We start from the raw sequence: 13657 nt of genomic DNA, 5'->3' as shown, positions 1-13657 counted from the left end.
ACCTCCCTAGGTGCTGCCACGTGGTCCCTGCCACGAAGGACGTGTGCTGTGAAGATACCTTGGCACCTCCTGCAGCCGACAAAGACAATGGACGTGCCATCGACAGTCAACCTTGATTCTCGACAACATGGGCCAAGTTTTTCTAACCCTACACTTTTTGTTGTCAGTAATGTTCATGTTTTAAGTGTGGGGACGTTAGCGGTTGGTCTGTTGTGGGGTATTAGGTCCCTGTTGCTCGGTCAACCCTACCCGTTAAGGTTTTAGATGTGGGGACGCATCCTTGCGCGTCTACATTGCATGCCGCCCTGCATATGCCTCACTTGGATCATGCATGTATGCCATGACTTTCTGTTACACTCCTGGGTCCCTTCCCCACCCAACCATCCCTTGTCACCCCTTCCTTGGGGCTGTTCCTCCTTCATTTTTCTTTTTTCCTTATTTTGCTGTGTTTCCATGTGAATGCACCCTACATTCCCCCACATTCCAATCTAAACTTATAGCCCTGTTCGTCCCTTTGAACTGTCCCATTTTCCTTTTTACCCACCCCTGTTCCGATGCACGGTTTTTGAGTTATTAATTTTTTACGGCTTTTGCAAAAATTAGACCGTTTTCCATGTGAATGCGTTTTTCTTGCTTCAGAACCATGATCTGACATCATAGCCCTGACAACCACCTTCTCCCTGACATTTTTCCTTTTTACTCCATGTCCTTCCGATGCACGGTTTGTCCAATATTAATTTTGCGGTTTCTCGGGATCTTTTCATGCGTCTTTTTGATATTTTTCCATGTGAACCTGCCTTGTTTGCATCGGAATTCCAGTTTGACTTGACAGCCATATCCATCGCGTTGTTCCCTATATTTTTTCTTTTTTCTTCCCCTTATTCCGACTTTCGAATTTATTATTATTAATTTTAAAAAGTGTTTTTAAGTTTTTTTTTGGTGTTTTTAGCATATGAATGCCTCCGAACCCTATCGAAACTGCATTTTAATGTGACAGTCCTGTGCAACCCCTTCCCCCACACATTTGTCGTTTTGCTGCCCCTGTTTCGGTGAACCGATCTTCTGTTATTAATTTTCGACTGTATTTTGGTGTGTCATTTTTACGTTTTTTCCATGTGAACGCATCCTATTTCGGTTGAAACTGTGTTTCAACGTGATAAGTTGTTGGGCGCGTTCTTCTGCACATTTTTCCTTCTTTCTGCCCTGCATTCCGGCAAGCAGATTTCCCAAACTTAATTTCCGTATGTGTTTTCGGGGCCGTTTTTCATGTTTTTTGCATGTGCACGCCCTTTATTCCTCCCGGAACCCCTGTTGCCCTTTTCCCCTATCTTTCCCCTGCCGTCTGGTATATTTTTTGTTTTTACACCATTTCGTTTCGACGATCGGATTGTGAGATATTAAATTGTCTTTATTTTGCAGTGTTTCGCGTGACTCGTCTCGTGCGTGAATACACGCATTTGCGGTTTTACGCGTCTTGCCACATCCGATCACGTACACGCACCCCATGCCGACTTCTCGACGCCATTCCGATCCCGCCACAGCAAATTTTTTTTCCCCGCCCCGCGCATGCGCGCAGGATGGGCGCACGCCTTTCTTTTACTTAATTTATTCATTATTTTAACAAAAAAAATTATTTATTTTTTTTTAAAAAATAATTATATCCCCCCCTCCCATGTCCGTTACCTCTCCTCTGTCCTTCCCTCCTCTCTCTCCTTCTCTCTATCTCTCTCTCTCTTCTTCTTGATTCTTTCTTTTTCTCTCTCCCTGTAACCCCCTCTCTCTCTCTCCCCTCCTTCTGCTTCTTTCCTTCCTCCTCTCCTCCTGCCTTCTTCTCCCCACCTCCTCCCTTTCTCCTCCTCCTTCTCCCTCCTTCCTCCTCCCTTCATCACCCTCTTCCTCTTCTCCTCCCTCCCCTCCTCCTTCCCCCACCTCCTCCCTTTCTCCTCCTCCTTCGCCTCGCCTCGCCTCCCTCCCCTCCTTCACGTTCCTTGGGCCTCTACCGGCCGCCTCGCCTCACCTCCCTTCCCTCCTCCACGATCGTTGGGCCCCCCACGCCTGCCTGCCTAGTACACCACGGCCACCTGTTCCATTGGCCCCCCTGCCTTGGGCCCCACCGTCTCGCATGACCTCCCTCCCCTCTTTCACGTTCCTTGGGCCCCGCCGCCTTGTCTCACCTCGCTTCCGTCGCTGGGCCCCGCCATGCCCGCCCGCCTGGTATACCCCACGCCCGCCCGCCTGGTATACCCCGCCCGCCCGCCTACTAGATCTCGCCCACTGAACCCTCCTCCCTTCCATTTTACCCCCTCGACTTAACCCCCCCCCCCCCCCCCTCCCCCCACCCCCCCAAACACCATTTTAACCACCCCCTCCTAAATTAAACCCCCACCCCTACATTTACCCCCCATCCCTAAAATTACCACCCCTCCCCCTCTTTCTTTTTTTTCCCCACTTCCTACGTTCCTCTTTCCACCCCCTGTAGAAACCCCCCCTTGTGAACACCTTACACCGCCTTGTAGCCCCCATTCCCCTGTTGATACCCGTTGAACCACCGTTTCCCATCGAGGAATCCGCAGCACTTTCTCTTCTGTTCTCCTTTCCATGCCACCACCTTGACCAACCACATTGCTTGCGCATGTTCATGAGGGTGTTCGCGCGCCACAGCATATTGGTTGTTCATGATCATGTTTGTGATCGTGTTCGTGCTCAGTTTTACCGGCCGTTCACGCGCGAGGACGCGCGTTCCGCCTTTTCCGTGCGGTGGTGTGCTGCAGCCAGCCGTTCACATGCAGTCCCTATCAGTTGTTCACACGCAGCCGGGTACTGCCCTTTTAATTTAAAATCCCGAAAAACCCTAATAACACATTTAAAAAATTCAAAAATTCCTTAAAAATCAAGTAAAAATAAAAAAAATTACAGAAAAAATTCCTAAAAATTTCCTAATATTTTTGCAAATAATTGACATATTTTTCCAAACTAAAATATTTAAAAAATTACAAAAAAAATCTAAAATTGAAATTCTTTTCAAAAACATGTGAAAAAAATGAAAAAAAATTCCTTAAAAATTCATAAAAATACCGAAATAATGTCAGAAAAAATTTTTAAAAATTCTACAAATTCTTTTGTACATTTTGTCAATATTTTCTCATTGAAAATGCTTTCCTTAATTGAAAAAAGTATTAATTGGAGCAAAAACCCTAATTTATAAAAAAAATCAATGAAAAAATCATTTTTAATCTCACAAATGAGCTGAAAAAAATGAATTAAATTCGATCACCTTCTTTACACTTGATGCTCATGATTGGTTTGCTGAAATTTCATGTCCACATCACTTTTAAAAAAAAAAACACTACAACCACACCAAACTTAAAAAAAAAAAACAAAAACAACCCACAAAACCAAACAATCATAATCTTAAATCCCAATCAATCCAAACCCCCAACATCTCCATTTTTTTTCTTTGGTCACACGTCGCATTTGTTTTATTATTTCTTTTTTTGTCAATGTGTTAGTTGTTTTTCCGTTTTCCTGTACGACAGGACGACTAGTCTTAGTCGGCATTTTGTCAATTTTATGGATTATCGGTGAATTGCATCTCTCCCTTTTTGAGGCCGTCGTCTCCGACTTTGCAGACAGACCCACACATTGCCAGGTTCTTTTTCTTTTTCCCTCTCTCACGTTGCACCATAACACACATTTAAATTGTAATTAAAATCAATTGACCGTTGCACATACACAAAATTAATAGACTCTACTTCAAAAAATTGTAATAAAACGAACCCGAACGTTAATTGTAAAAGGAACCCCGCCATTGTACGAGCACCTTTGCACCATAATCCACTTAATTTTTGTAAATTAACACCCATTCACCAATGCACACGCACACGCGTTACAGACACCTTTAACTTGTAATAAAATGAACGCCCTGAAGTCACGCATGCATGCATTTAAGTACCACAGATCATGTAATTATAACAATAAACTGCATTAGTAGAGACCCAATCAAGTAAAGTCGTGTCAAGTCTGAGAGGGGCTGGGCTACGTTTCCGACTCACCATGCATTAACGAATTAAACATTAATAATGAACTATGCTTAATTGATTATTTAAACAAAATGAGTCGTTAGTTTCACCCATCCACTTCACCGCACTATAGGACCTTGAACGTTTACGGGGATCGGGTTTTCTTGGTCAAAGATGTCGATCATATCTGTTCATGTCTATTTTACTAGTCCGAGTCTGTGATTCTGTTTGGAGTCTGGTCAGTGTCTGGGTTACGGTATGTGTGACACTTTTGTTTTATTTTGTGTGCTTGCTTACGGGGTTTTGGGTGCCTGTTTATACTGCATATTCACCAAGTTTTCGGTCGCATATGTGCATAGGTCATGTCGAATTTTTGGTAGGATGTGGTTTGCTTGGGGTGGTTTAGTCCAGTCAATCTTGTCCTAAATCTTTCTCCTGTCGATGGTCTCAGTGGTGGTTTTGTTTGTGGGTTTTGTAGGTTTTCTCTTTGATTCCTGGTTTGTGAGTGTGGTTTTTGCTATAGTCTGAATGGCATCATCATCCTCTTCTTCCCCTCCGATTGTGGTACAGCATGTTCCCCTCGTAGTCCATGATTATTCTCTCCTTCTAGAGGCAGATTGCATCCGAGGTGCAGGCCTCAGACCATTTGTTGCCCTTACATTGCCGTCAGTAGATGAGAAGCTTTGTTACTCCTTCTTGGCTTCTTATAAAAACCACTCTGGCCTGGTTTATAACCGTACCTTCTGCTTATCTATAGCTAATATCCATGAAGTGCTGTGCTTGCCCCTTTCTGCTTCCTTTGTGCCCAGCAGTTACTTACTGCTGAAGAGATAGTTACGCTCTTGAAGAAGGAAACTTCTACCCCCTTGCTTCTCAATCAACTTATTAACAGTTCAGGGGTCTCTATTGCTCCTATCTCTTCTCCAGTATGGAAGCAGTTATGTCAGTTCCTCCAGGACCGATTTATGACGAGTAAGTCAGCTTCTAAGTATCTTTCCAAGGAATTGTTCACAGCTTCTGTGAAGATCCTAGAGGGTGCTAGGTTCAACTAGGCAAGCTTCTTACTCTCCAAGATGGATCAACATTTCCAACGTGTATGGAAGGGTCAGATCATTAATGTTTCCTATGGTGCTTTCTTACAGCGCATTATCACTTTTGCACCTCCTCCTGGTGGTGTGCCAGTGCCTGATTCTGTTCCTTTACCGCCGCAGCCTCCACCATCAGTCCCTTCCCCTCCACCTATGCAACGAAATTCAGAAGATGAGGAGTCCCCTGTTATATTTTCTCGCAAGAAACGCCTTCGTACAAAGGGTCCTTCCAGCCCTCTTGTACTTGCTTCCCCTATACCCGCACCTATTCCTACTGTGTCTGGTAGTGCCCTTCCTTTTTTTCTCTCATGTCCTGATTTTCAGCCCAAAAGGAAGGACAAATTGATCAGCAGATGCCTTCATCCTTACATACTATATTATCTAGACCTATGCTTTCACGACTAGTTTCAAATGTCCAGTCCACTCTGGAAACCTCCCTTACCTCTTGTCTTCAGACAATGTATACCAGTGTTTATACTTCCTTGCAAGACAAGGTGGATTCCTTGACTAGTCAGTTGATTAAGGCACTTGAGGATTTGTCTGCAGAAAGGGCTACACTCGGTGATATTAATACTTAAATGACTGCTACCACATCCTTAATGGATTCCCAAAAGGCAACAATCCAAGAGTTAGAATCTAAGGTTGCTAAGTTGGAAGAGGAGAATGCATCCTTGCAGCTTGAGAAAAATTCTGCCCTTGAGGAAATGGTCACTTTGGCTAGTAAACTTGGTACTAGTGAAGGTCAGTTGCACTCTCAGGCAACTATAGAGTCCCAACAAAAAGTTATTGAAGAACTTAACCAAAAAGTGGCTGTTCTTTCTGTTCCTCCTTCAACTCCTATTGTCTCTTCAATCATATCTTCCCAAGGAGAGCTTGATCAATTGCACCATAAAGCTAAATTATGTGATGGGTTCTCCGCTAAAGTGGAACACCTTCAGCAGAGGATGAACTGTGTGCAGGAAGATTTTACCCGCTATACTGAATTGGTGTCACCTCCACCATCCTTTTGGATCAAATATAATCAGCAGAGGTTTGCCCTATACATCTCCTTAAGCAATGTGGATTTGGAACCTCCAGAGGATGGGTCGTCAAATCTTTGGTCAGCGGGTCTCTTGAGAGCAGTTTTTGACAGATTTGTGGATGAGTTGGTTTCCCATGTGGTTCAGTTATTATCTTTCAAGTATCTTGTAGGACATCTATAAATTCCTGATGAAGAGGACTTGAATGTTTATATGGGGGATGTCATCTTACAGGCAGTCATGTATGTGCACTCAGTTGAGCTCCTGCTAGCAGATAGTTTGAAGTATTATCATGAGCAGATGTCTTGGTGTAAGGGACATGCTTGGTATCCACCTTTGGAGGCTGACGCTTTGGAACCTCGTCGTCTTCGGAGTGTTTTTCATAAATCGGATATCCAGCCATTACAATCTCAGTTGTTGAGCTTTATTGCTGATCATCCATTATTTACTGATTCCTTTTTCTAGGACCTTAATTTTCTTTGTTCTATCTATCCTTTGGATTCTGGTGATCTCCTTTCTTATTCTCTTATGGCGTATCGTTTTCCTTTTTATATTTCCATTCTTTCCTCAAGTCCTGATACCATTCTGCTTTTATTATTTACCCCTTCTGGATTTTCTCATATCCCTATTTTTACTACATGTCCTTTTATTGATGATCCTACATCATCACCTACCCCTTCTGACCCTCCACCTTCTTTTCCTCCTATTCCTTCTGTTTTCTCAGTGGTTTCCCTTCATACCTTTTTGTTGAATTCTTCATCTTTGCCATCTTCCTTATCCCTTCATTTGCCTTCCTTTTATGATTTATCTTATCCTCCTTTACAATGTTCTCCTCTTATTCCATTGCCCCCTTCATCTAATTATATCAATCTTCCTCCCTAGTCAGTGCTAGATACTCTAGGATATGACAGTGACATACTCCGTCGAAGACAATGGACGCTACATGATTGTGTGACAAGACCGGTATTTAACTGGCCTCTCATTCCAGGGTCTTGGGATACATCTACAGCATGTTCGAACTCTTACCTTCATTTTGCCGAAGTGCATGCTACTTATGAGGATACCACTTTTCGCCTTGCAGCTCATTTTTGTTGGTATCTTGCTTTCATGCATCAGCATTCAAAGCTGAATACTCAAAAGAGTATGCCTTAGTTGCTCATCAATCCAAATGTAGACGTGACTGTTGCTCAGATGGATGTTCTGTACTACTTTGCACAGGCCTTCCCTACCAGGCTCCTCATCTTATTGGAAAGGATGTGTTGCTTACAGTTCCTCCAGAATGTGCCTCAGCATTTTGTTGATGAGAGTAAAGCTTTGGAGCGTTTAAAGCTTAGTATGCAGTTTAAGAAGAAATACCTTCATCCTACTTAGCACTGGAGCTTTTTCCTCATTGTATTATTCCTCCTTTATTAATGGAAAATTTCTTTTTGCTCTCCAATTTTTGGGGAACCATGCCTTTCAGACTATATTTGTATATGGGTATTTTCTGTATTGGGTGATTTTTTTTTCAATTGTGTGGAGCTGATGAAGATGAAGCTGTGAAGATTGATGCAGTTGGTTATCATATAGTTGCAGTTGCAGATTTGGATGCAGAACTCTTATATCCTTTAATAGTTTGAGTTATTTTGGTTTTTATAATATTGGAATGGTTTTTTTTTTGTGTTATTGGTTTTTCTTTCATATGTGTTTTAGATCTAGGTTATGAAGCTGATATGTTGGGGTTGTGATCAAAGTGGGTGATTTATGCTGAATTGAAGATTCTTTTCAGCAGATCATAGAGCTTTTATTCTTCCATTTTCTTAGGTCGCGAGGACGCTTCCTTATTAACTGTGGGGATATGTTGAGTGTGGAAATGATTGGTTTTTGGGCTGATTTTTTGTTGTTTTTGTTGCTGAATGGTTGTTTTTGGTGGTTGATTGTTTGAGTTTGAAGATGTTTTTAAGTGTTTGGAGTGGTTTGAGTATGTTTGAAAGGGTTTATATTGGTTTTTGATGAAATATGTTGTTCTGAAGAGTTCTATAATTCTCTCTGTATGGTTCTGTAAAGCCTGATTTTCTTCTGTTTTGTTCTGTTTTGGTAGTTGAGATGGTTGAATGGATGTTTTGAGAGATGATTGAAATGTGTTAAAAGGTTTATGAAAGATTGAATTGGTTTTGTTTTGGTTTTTATGGGCTCTTTTGATCTTCTGTAAAGTTCTGTGCTTCTGTAGCTCTGTAGTCCTGTTGCTCTGTGGTCTATTCTGTTTGTTTCTATTGAGTGTTATGATGGATGTATGGATACTTTGGGAAGTGTTTTTGTCTTAGGAAAAGGATGAATGGAATCTCTATTCAAGTTAAAAGAAGTGAAGAAGTAACTGCTAAAGATTTACAAAAGATTCACAGAAGGTTACAGAAGGACAATGACAGAAGACAGATCTCACAGGACACTATGAAGTTTCTGGTGCCCCTTCATACCAGACATACCTTTTGGGAGGTGTATCCACGACCTAATGAGGGTTATTGTGAGTGATTATGAGAGTATTGTAGTGAGGATATGATGTAGTATAGAGAGCATACTATTGTGAGAGAGATCATAAGCAAGAGATAGTCGATTCTATGTGAAACATTGTATCTTTCTATGAGGGAGAAGACTATGAAGACAATGAAGATGAATACTATGAGATTTCTTTCCATCAAAAGTTGTGTTCTCTTTGTCTATTAATGAAGAAAATGAAGAATATGAAGAACATGATCAAGTTTGTTAAAGATAAATCCGTGGGAGAAATCTACTATGATGCTGCGTGAAGAATTGCTATTTTCTTTGTTTTGATGATCAAAAAAATGAAATAAAAGCTTGTTGATGTTACAATATAGATTTTCTTGCAAGAGAATTCCCTTTTCCTTGGTGTTCCTCTTGGGGCTTCAGAGAGAAACAGAGAGGGAGGGAGAGATAAGCACAGGAGAGAGAAATAAAAAGGGAGGAGAGAGAAAAACATAGAGAGAAAGGGACATAGAAAAATAGCAAAGAGAGAGGAATGGGGAGAGAAATAGAGAGGAAGATAAGAAATAAATAGAGAGAGGGAGGAGGGAGAGAGATATTCAGACTCAAAAAGGGAGAGGAAAATAGAGTAGAAGAGAGAAAAAGAGGAGAAGATAAGAGAGAGAGAGAGGGAGAGAAAATTAGAGAAAGAAAGAGAGAGAGAGAGAGAGGGAGGAACGTATTGAGGGAGGGAGAGAAACAAATAGTGAGGGAGAGGAATAGAAAGAGGGAAAGAAAGTGATATAAGGAAAGGATAGAAATAGAGGGAGGAGAGAGAGGAATAGAGGGAGGGAGGGAGAGAGAGATAGAGAAACAAAATGAGAGAGGGGGGAGAGAAAACAAAAGAGAGAGGGTGTAGGAAAAGAGAGAGAAAAATATATATATGTGTGCATATATGTATATATGGAGGGAGGGAGAGAGGTAGGAAGCAAGGGAGTGATGAATTGAGAGAGAGACGTATATTGTCTATCATAAGATAGATGAAATGGACAACAATGATGGTCACAACATTCAAGATCAAGAGGCATATCTCAATCAGCTGTCTTTGACTCCATTATAAGAACAATTTCTACTTTCTTTAAAGGTGTTTGGGTTTTTCTTTTGTTGCTAAGATATTACATACTACCACTTGGAAACACCATGCAAGAGTCTTGTGATGATGTGCGACTAGCGGTACAGAAGCTTGGCATGGACTACAACATTCATGTATGTATCAACAATTGTGTGTTATTTTGAGGAGACTACAAGACCATGGAGACATGCCTGAAGTGTGATGCTCACAGTTATTGATAGGATCTACAAGAACAAACCGTTTCTCAAAATATTCTCATAGATTTTTCACTTATACCACATATTCGTGACATGTTTTGCATATCAAGCATGGCAAGCTTGACAATGTAGCATGCCCAAAATGGATCCATAGATGAAATCTAGCAAATACCAATAGACTTGCAAGCATAAAATCACATTAATACCAGCAGACTTACAAGCATGGAGTCACAATAACCTCACCTTTTTAGGATTTACACGGGAACTTCGACTCAGTCTTGTTATGGATGACATGAATCAATTCAATCTCCACTCAACTTCTTATAGTGTGTAGCCAATAGTCCTTGTAAACTACAATATCCCGCTATGGCTTTCTACAAAGAAAGGACACCTAATCCTTAGCTTGCCTATTCTTGGGCACTATAAAGTCAACAACATGGATGTCTATCTTCGTCCATTAGTTGATAAGCTCAAGATTTTTTGGGAGGATGAGATTTCTGTGGAAGACATGAGAAAGCATGTTGGCAGGTAGTCTATTAATATACAAGCCATTCTTATGTGAACCATGTATGACTTCTAAAGGGTTTAGGAGTGCTCCCGTAAACGAGCTTCCATTCTCATTTGTTGAAACCTAAAATGGCTCATTTATGTTGGTGTTGAAACTAGATGGGGATATTGTGATAGGTTTGGTTACCTTAGGGTATCATGTATGTCCATTGTGTGGAGGACCACATTTAGACTCTCGAAGATCAGTCGTTGACTATAAAGAAGATGGTGTATCATGGGCACTTCACATTCTTGCCAGAGAGCCATGATTTGAGGACAAGTTTCCTTAGACAACCTTCATCACGAATGGATGCCCAAAGCTACTATGAGTGGAAGATGGTCCACTAGGAGTTGCTTCTAAACAAAATGTGACGATTCTCAGCTTTCTACGAGTTGCCATATTGGACCCTCTTACAGATCAACCATTTGTTAGATCCCATGCATATTTTCAAGAATATGGGCAACTTATTGTGGGAACATAGCACAAAAAAAAGAGACAGCTTTGAATCCTATCCACTAAAGAGAAGTGCACATGAAGCAAATTATCATGTCTATCTTCACTCCGAAGGAAATGATGCATTCTCTGAGGTCTCATTTTTCTAAAGATGACCAACTAAGAGGACTAAAATCTATGATTGGAACAAGATAGTAAGATCCATGATTGGCACAAAATATGTCAGGTTTTTCATGGCCTTGATAGTAATTATAATCAGTATTTCACTATTTTGTGTCAATTCGATGTTTGTAATGCTTTAAATTTCTAATAGTTCATACTACCGATCACAATTGCAAGGTGTCTCACTCCAAAGATACATTTGACAATTTATAAGTTGTCAAATTAAATGTAATGGATCTCTCTAGTACATCTTGTGGGGATGAAGGGGAGATTTTAGGACTCACCCATATCCAATGAATAGTCTTCTTGGAGTGCTTCATGAAAATCCTAAAGGGCTTTGTGTAACAATGAGCATGGATAGCATAGCTATAGGTTGGCTAGTGTTGGAGACATTGGTGCATATTTTGGAGAGGTTGCCAATGGTGGATTCAAATAATGGTATGTTGTGGATGCTAATGGATGATGATAGACTAATAGGAGATGTAGTGGTTGGAAATGGGATAGAAAGGATGGATACTGCCATAGAGGAGAAAGTGAATCATTTTTGTATGTTGCAACATGCATCCATGGATAAGTAACTCAATAAGTACAAGAAGGCTAGAAGGAAATGGAAGGGAGTACGATTAAAAGTTCAACGTAGCACATGCCATTGAATGATTCGATATCTTGAGGGCATAGAGGAGATGTTGCAGTTCATGCCTACAAGATAGTTGCATGATATCTTGATTACAACTTCACACGAAGGGGTAGAAATTTCTAGGAAAGAGCTGGACTTATCGAGGGGATGTAATCCAAAGGTGACTGCATGTTTTCTTTGTTATTGTATCTAGATTTTATATGCGATAAATAACCTAGTTGTTTTGATGTACAATACAAAATCTACAATATCTTGTAGTCACATGGGTGACATTTTCCATTTGAGCACATCAATAAAATATGCTCCATAATGGACTGTAATGTCATGGTGAAGTTTGAGCAAGAGTTTATGGTGGGCCACAGATATGAATACTATAGTAGATGAGATAGAGTATTTTTCCACAATACGAAACAATCACAAATGGTGATTCATACTTTGGGACACACTTATATGTTATATTAAATATATTCTATCCAAACCCTCAATAATCTTATTCGTGGTATGTTGTGTCATCAATACATCGGAGCACTTCTGTGTATAATGAAAGCAATGTCCCCAATGTGGATGAGAAGAGTATTCAAGTAGAAGAGATATATATTACAGATGTACACTCCACGGATCCAAGGGCGAGATATAGATCCTTACCATCTAAAAGCTCGTCCTGCCACAAAGGAGCATCGAATGGACTTTGCCAAAAACGAAACAACTACATATCAGTCCACCATATAATAATTTATTTTAATTAAAATTAGTAACTATGAAAAAGAAAGATGAGTGTCTTACTGGGCCGCCATGTCCATTTAATCGGTCGATCAATGCAATGAGACCGTGTCTCTCTGCATATCGAGTCTCTAGGCCAATGGGATTGCAATTTTTGTAATGAAGTGCTACAAAGAAAACAGAATACAATTGCTAGAAATAGGATTGTCAATATAAGGGATATTGCAAAAAAATAAGCAAACAAAACAAGAGAAAAATGGAAAAAGTGCTCCAGATAAGTCCTATGGCCGTTACTCTCAAGATGATGGACCACTCCTACCTCCAGTCGTGCCCTCGCCGCCTCACACTACTGTCTCCAACGTCCTAGAGAATCTTTATCCTTCTCCGTGAGTCGGTGCCAGTTATCTACGTCTAGCCACTCGAGCTTTGAGGCCCCACTCAAGTGCCTTGCGTGCGTTCAATCATCTGTGTGACATGTACGCACGCATGCACTCCATCATCCAGCTTGTGGAAAACCTATATGTTTCGGTGGGTACCAGAAACTCCTCCTACAATGATGCTACTATGTAGTCCTTGCTCCCCTCCGGTTTGTTCTTCCCACGATCCAAGATGTTGTGCCAAAAAACTTGTGGGCACAACTCTCTCATATAATTCATCACCCTCCCTACCTCATCATTCATGATGATGGCTCTTGTCTTATTATCTACAAGGTATCGATACCCCTCTAGGGTATACCTAAGATGTGTCCTCTCCCACCTGCGACCATACTCCTAGGCATATCCAAGAGACCCCTATACATCTAGTATACCTATGGGGATAGTATCTCTTGGAGTAGCACCCATGGAGGTGCCATCTGTGGCGGTAGAGAAAAAGCTAGAGTGACCAGAGTAGACATCCCTACTGGTGTGACCGGAGTAGACATCCCTACTAGTGTGACAAATCCCATAGGTGACGCAATTCTAGCAAAACGACAAGACGAAGATACTGCATCGGTACCTCCATAAAAACCACCTGAGCCACGCTCCTTCGAACCTACACGAGAGCGAGGAGTAGCACCTATATCACCAGTTGACCTCTAGCTCATTGCATTCACATCTCCACAACATCCCCCAAAACCACTCCCTATGATTGGCCCAAGTCTAGAGCATCGACCTCATCTACTCGAAAATGAAGCATCAGAGTGCACCAAAGTAGATCTAACAGAATAGTCTGATGGTGTTCGAGAT

The sequence above is a fragment of the Lygodium microphyllum genome, chromosome 1 (assembly GCF_053477565.2).
Source record: "Lygodium microphyllum isolate KBCC chromosome 1, Lygodium_microphyllum_v1.1.10, whole genome shotgun sequence".
Lineage (NCBI taxonomy): Eukaryota > Viridiplantae > Streptophyta > Polypodiopsida > Schizaeales > Lygodiaceae > Lygodium > Lygodium microphyllum.
This window is presented reverse-complemented; position numbering follows the sequence as displayed.